Here is a 6,370-nt window from a genome sequence, read left to right as displayed (position 1 = left end):
GGAGTATGTAAGCATGTAGGCTGTGAGCCACTGTTGTTCCAGCACGGTACCCTGAGAAACCCTGGCTATGCCCTGGAAGTCTGGCTCTGCCCAGAAAGACTGGCGGTACCCTGAGAACCCTGGCTGTGCCCAGAAAGACTGGTGGTACCCTGAGAAGCCCAGGAAGTCTGCCTGTGCCCAGAAAGACTGGCTGTGTCCAGGATATTGCATTCACCTCTAGGCTCCTCGCACAGGGCCCCTCATGGAAGACGCTTGTCATGTAGATTGTGAGGCGAGACCCTGTAGGGGTGGAGTGTGGGGACAGAGCTAGGAGTACAGTTTCCAGGCTCTTGGCCTCACGTGGAAAGGTGCTGGCTCGGGTAGTAAATAGCCATTAACTGTGATTGGATGGCCATCAGCTTTGGCTAGTTGGCCGTCAGCTGTAACCAGTGAGCCATTGGCCACTAATATAACTGCCATGGCTAAGCTAGGAGCAAATGGGGGCTAGCAAGAAAATGGTGGCTGAGCTAGCAAGCACGATTTGCAGTTAGCAGGGTGGATTGCAGCTAGCAAGTGGGGTTGGTTGGTTGGCAGAGAGAAGTGGACGGCAGTTTGCGGATAGTGTGGCTCCTGCTTCCTGTGTCTCCAACCCAGCCACCAGTGAGACTATAGTGGTATGATTCCCCTACCTATGGATCCGTGGGTGTTCCTTTGTGGCCTCACCATATCCTGCGTTCTTATGTGGGGAGCGGCAGCTGAGACCCCCCTGTGACATCCCGCGTGACACACATTGTAATAGTTACTTAAAATTATTGTATTTCTAACTTCTGGATGCATCTCTCAGTCAGGTTTTATTGTTTACTTTGTCTCTTTAAAGTGGGTTGGCTGTTTGTGTGTGTGTGTGTGTGTGTGTGTGTGTGTGTGTGTGTTTCTTATAATTTTACTTGAGTGCAAGACATTGAATTCTGTACATAGGACAGCAGAGAGTGAAGAAAATAGCATTCATACCTGTAAAAAGGCATACTTTTTTCTGCTAGATGGATATTGGGGATTTAGTCAACTTAATCCAGAATTGAGATGGGTTTGGATTTTGTTTTGTTTTCACTGGTATGGTTATTTTCAATGTATCTGTCATGTGGGAGACCCTGCTCACTGCGCCATGTGTCATGCAGGTTGGCATGCAGGGTCTCGAGTCCCGCTCCCCAAATAAGAACGCAGGACATGGTGAAGCAAAAAATGAACACCCATGGAGCCATAGATAGGGGAGTCATACCACTGTATTCTTTCTGGCGGCTGGGTTGGAGACACAGGAAGCAGGAGCCACACGATCCGCAATCCACACTCCGCCATCTGCTAGCTCAGCCACCATCTGCTAGCTCAGCCACCATCTTCTTGCTAGCCCCCATTTTGCTGCTAGCATAGCCACAGCAGTTATATGAGTGGCTAATGGCTCACTGGTTACAGCTGACGGCCAACTAGCCACAGCTGATGGCCATCCAATCACAGTTGATGGCTGTTTACTACCTGAGCCAGCACCTTTCCACGTGAGACCGAGAGCCTGGGAACTGCTCTCTGGGACTCTGTCCCCACAGTATCACTACCATAAAACTCCTTTATAGTTACCTTGTGCAGTGAAGGTCACTAAAATAATTATTTTAAAATTAATCCAAGATGTGAGCAACAACTATGGTGACCTTAATTTAAAAAAAAAAAATGATTACAGTAAAAGACACATTGCCATTAATCCCCCTCAAAATACTCCCCCTGACTTCGAACACACTTATCCCATCATTCTTGACATTTTTCTGAAGCAATTCTGAAAGTCCTCTTTTGTGAGTGTCTTCAGTTGTGCTATCGTGGCTGCCTCAATGTCCTAAATCAATTCCAAATGTTTACCTTTCACGGTCATTTTGACTTTGGGGAAGAGCCAGACATTACATGGTGCCAGATTCAGTAAAAAGGTAGATGAGGAACACACCATAATATTTTTTATTTTACAGAAATTGCCATACCAAAACTGATGTGTGACATGGAATGTTGTCATAGTGGAGGATGAAACTGTTTGCCCATTTCTCAGGCTGTTTTCTGTGCACATTGTTTCTTAAACACTCTAATAAGCCCTTATAATATTCAGAGTTCACCGTAGTATTCCTGGGTACAATCTCAACTTGCACAATTCCATTAAAGTAAAAAAACACAATTAACATCACCTGGATGGTGCTCGGCAGCAGCATTCACCATATTCATTGATCAGACTTCATATTTCTGCTCACCCTCAGTGTTCAGTCTTCCATATACTCCTTTGTCCCAGAGTGAGTGTGGGGACAGAGCCCCAGAGAGCAGTTTCCAGGCTCTCGGCCTCACATAGAAAGGTGCTGGCTCAGCTAGTAAATGGCCATCAACTGTGACTGGATGGCCATCAACTGTGGCTAGTTGGCCGTCAGCTGTAACCAGTGAGGCATTGGCCACAAATATAACTGCCGTGGCTACGCTAGCAGAAGTTGGGGGCTAGCAAGAAGATGGTGGCTGAGCTAGCAAGTGCAGATTGTAGCTAGCAAATGGGGTTGGTTGGTTAGCAGAGAAAAATGTACAGCGGGTTGCGGATCGTGTAGCTCCTCCTTCCTGTGTCTCCAACCCAGCCACCAGCGAGACTGTAGTGGTATGACTCCCCTATCTATGGCTCTGTGGGTGTTCCTTTTCGGCCTCACCATATCCTGCATTCTTATTCGGGGAGCGGAACTAGAGACCCCAGAAGAGACCCTGCATGTCACCCTGCGTGACAGTGAGTCTCTCTCTATTGTGACTCTGTTCTTAAGTTATTGGTGAGCCATAGCTGGAAGTTTCTGGTGTTCATTTTCATCTTCCATTTAGGCAGGCCTTATTTTCTTATCCAAACAATTATCCAAGGACAAAATCAAATGCAAAATTTTCCCCTCGAAGATTTTCTTTTTTTCCTCCCTTTAGCTGAATATCTACTTTCCTTCGTCTGAATCCCACAGATTTTGATATACTCCTATTATTGGTGATTTCCGCATTTAACCATGCATAAAATTGTATCTCTCCTTTGAAGTATTGGATTTTTGAGTATTCACATTAGTTTCCTCTATACTTTAAAATTAGGTAGGTTAGGTAATTTAAAAATTAGGTATTATTTTTTTTAAATATGTGGAAAACAGTGAGTTATCAATAACACCCAGAGAATAAAACCACCTTTTAATATAACCCTATGTAGGATGCATATTTATAGGGTATGTGTGTAGAGCTCACTATCAACCACTTATAACTTAAAATGATTATGACCTGAACAGTTTCATGTATAACAAGAATAAAAGTATTAGATGGAAAGGGGTCTGAAGAATGAATCATAGCCTTCCCTCCTAAGTTATTAGCTTCATGTTTCAGGCTAATTATTTCATTAAATGAAAACTTCTAGGTCATTCCAGGTAGGATAAGGATCTAATTTTTTTTAAAAGTAGAGCCTCACAAATTGCTGACTCGGCAATGCTAACATATTTTATTTCCTTGCAGTACATCCTATTCAACGAAAAACAGAGGTGATAGAGTGGAGCTATTGAATTGATATGGAAGGGGCACTGGTTCTCTCATAATAGTAAGAGGGAAGCACTTTCATTATGGCCTACTGCCAGGATTCCACATAATGTATTAGAAGTATGTCTACTCTCTTAGCTTCTTTCCATTAGCATTCATACTCAATTACATCATTCATCATATAGACAACCTAATTTTTAATTAACAGTGAAGGAATTTGGGGAATACACAAAAACTGTATATACTTCCTTCACAATCAACTTTACAAATCTGCATTATTTATGCTAGATACATTTTTTATGCTTTCCGAAGCTATATGGTGATTTGAAAAATACTAAATATCCTTTCTGCGTGTGGAAATTAACAGAGAAAGTTCAAAGCTTAGCGTATTTTCACAACCAAAACATGAGACCATTATAAAATAAGAACCAAAATATTTAATGTAGTAAGTTAAGTTATAAAACTTTTTTCTGTTTATTTCTTATGCAAAGTAAATGTATTCTTGGGAAACAAAATAAATTACTCTAATAGAATGTTGGTATACATACTATTTGTGATAAAAGATGAACTAATTCCTGTTTACTATGAAGACACATGAAAGACCAATAATCTTTTGAGAGAGTTCATCAAGGCAGTCATTAGAATTACAAAATAAATTATAAATTATAGATACATTAATTTACATAACTTTTTATCTAATTGATGTTAAATGGAGTGATTTACTTTCTTTTTTTTTAAAATTAAATTTATTGAGGTGACAATTGTTAGTAAAATTACATTGATTTCAGGTGTACAATTCTGTATTACATCATCTATAAATCCCATTGTGTGTTCATCACCCAGAGTCAGTTCTCCTTCCATCACCATATATTCGATCCCCCTTACCCTCATCTCCCACCCCCCACCCCCCACCCCCCTTACCCTCTACTTTCAATAACTTATTGATATGAAATCCCACACTATTTTCCTGAAGAAATGCACATACACACACGTACATGCATTTACTTTTCTCTGTCTCACTATTGAAATATTTACTAAAATTACTAGAGTTGTCCCATGTGTAAAGATATCACCATTGTATAACAACTGCGATCATCATGTCAATGTCCTTTTATATGTATAACCTTACTTTTAATGTCTTCTGGACTTATGCTTCACAAATCATCTTTGCCTATTACTTTCAGCTCAATTGCTATGCAAATTATTTTAAGATCTTAGATAATTCAAAATGCCCCATCGCACCTTTCTTTAGGGCCCAACTTCAGGTAGATTAGATAGCATCATTATCTGTGAAAACAATATAATGGTGAATATGAATTTCCTATAGATGCAGCAGCAGGTGGTGAAATGTATAATCTACTCTTTTATAGTTATTATTCTTTGGCATTTTTGCCCTGATGAAATGGTCCAACTAATTTATGAATAGGCAGTTTGCCACTCAGGCAGATGGCTCTGACTGCAGCCCAGAGATTATGAACAGTCCAAAAATGCTGATGTTGACAGGATTTTCAGACATAAAAAATCAAATGTCTGTCAATCTTTTCTTAAGATGTGTCATCACTAATCTACTGTTTATTGGATTATGTTCTAATACAATTTATTTTTCATTTCCATAAGGAATGATTATTTAAAGTAGTATTTTAATGGAACACCCAGAACTGAGTTTCCTGTTCCAAACAAAAAGGCAACATTTTATCTTCAAGGGGTAATAAATTCAAACATAAATTATAATTCTGTTGCATGATTTTTATACTACTAGGCCAAACCTGACCTTGCCAACAAAATGAAAAGGCATATTGCCTTAAAGATAAAAATGTCATCATGGCCTCAATAGTGATTTGTTCTGATTTTAGCTACATTTCATGATTATAAAGTTTAGTGAACTAAATTAGATTACTTCTTAGTAATGTTACTTTTGATTACATAATAAATCCTGATTACGATATACTCTGAAATAAGTGTATTTTTTTAAATATTTAAAACATACTGTACTAACTAGAGAAAGTAAACATCAACAGAACTAAGCTTATTTTCTGATGAATCTTCAGTTAAAACCAAAGTATATCTATCTCACACTAATATTATTATCAAACAGTATTTATAGTAAGTCATATTGACTTAAGTATTTAGCTACATTATTGACACTTATAGACACTGACCTTATCTATCATGTTTTCTTGATATAAATGGGGGCCATTTTGCTAAAAATATCTCTGTTGTGATATCTGACATACGTAATAGCATTGGACACAAGCTATTTTGTCATAGGGTTTTCTTTAAAAAAAACTTTTTTGTCATGTGATAGTTTACTGAATTTAGGAGAAATAGCTGTTTTATTGGGCAGAGAATAAGTTACTCCATCTAAATATTACTCCACTTAAATAGCAAACTCATTTGCAAAGTCATTGGGACTGTGTGTAGTCACTTCTTTCTGGACTTGAAAAGACACTCTTTTAAAAGCTTGTTTGAAGACAAAGAGGGGTTTATTGAAAGAAGATAGAATTTATTTAATGTATATAAATTAAAATAATATTTTGCAATTTTACTGCTAGCTGAAAAAATAATGAGGAGGACTGAATATTAGCAAATTTTGGAGTCACATAGAAAAGTTATCAGCGTTTACAGACTTGCAGCTTAGAACAATTATGGCAATCGCCAGCAGTTAGAAACAGAGGATTCACTTAAGTATTCACCATTGCAGTCTTCTCCAAGAAGCCAAATTGCCAATATGAACAATCTTGGAGCTCTTTAGCGCAAACTTCTAATGTAAAGGTTGATGGCTAGTTGCTTAATTTGCAAATATTCCTACATCATCATCATGTGTAGAATCTTAGGAGAGAGA

This window comes from Rhinolophus sinicus, linkage group LG01 (assembly GCF_036562045.2).
Source record: "Rhinolophus sinicus isolate RSC01 linkage group LG01, ASM3656204v1, whole genome shotgun sequence".
In the NCBI taxonomy this organism is placed as follows: Eukaryota; Metazoa; Chordata; class Mammalia; order Chiroptera; family Rhinolophidae; genus Rhinolophus; species Rhinolophus sinicus.
The sequence above is the reverse complement of the archived record's forward strand: the minus strand, read 5'-3'. Positions refer to the sequence as shown.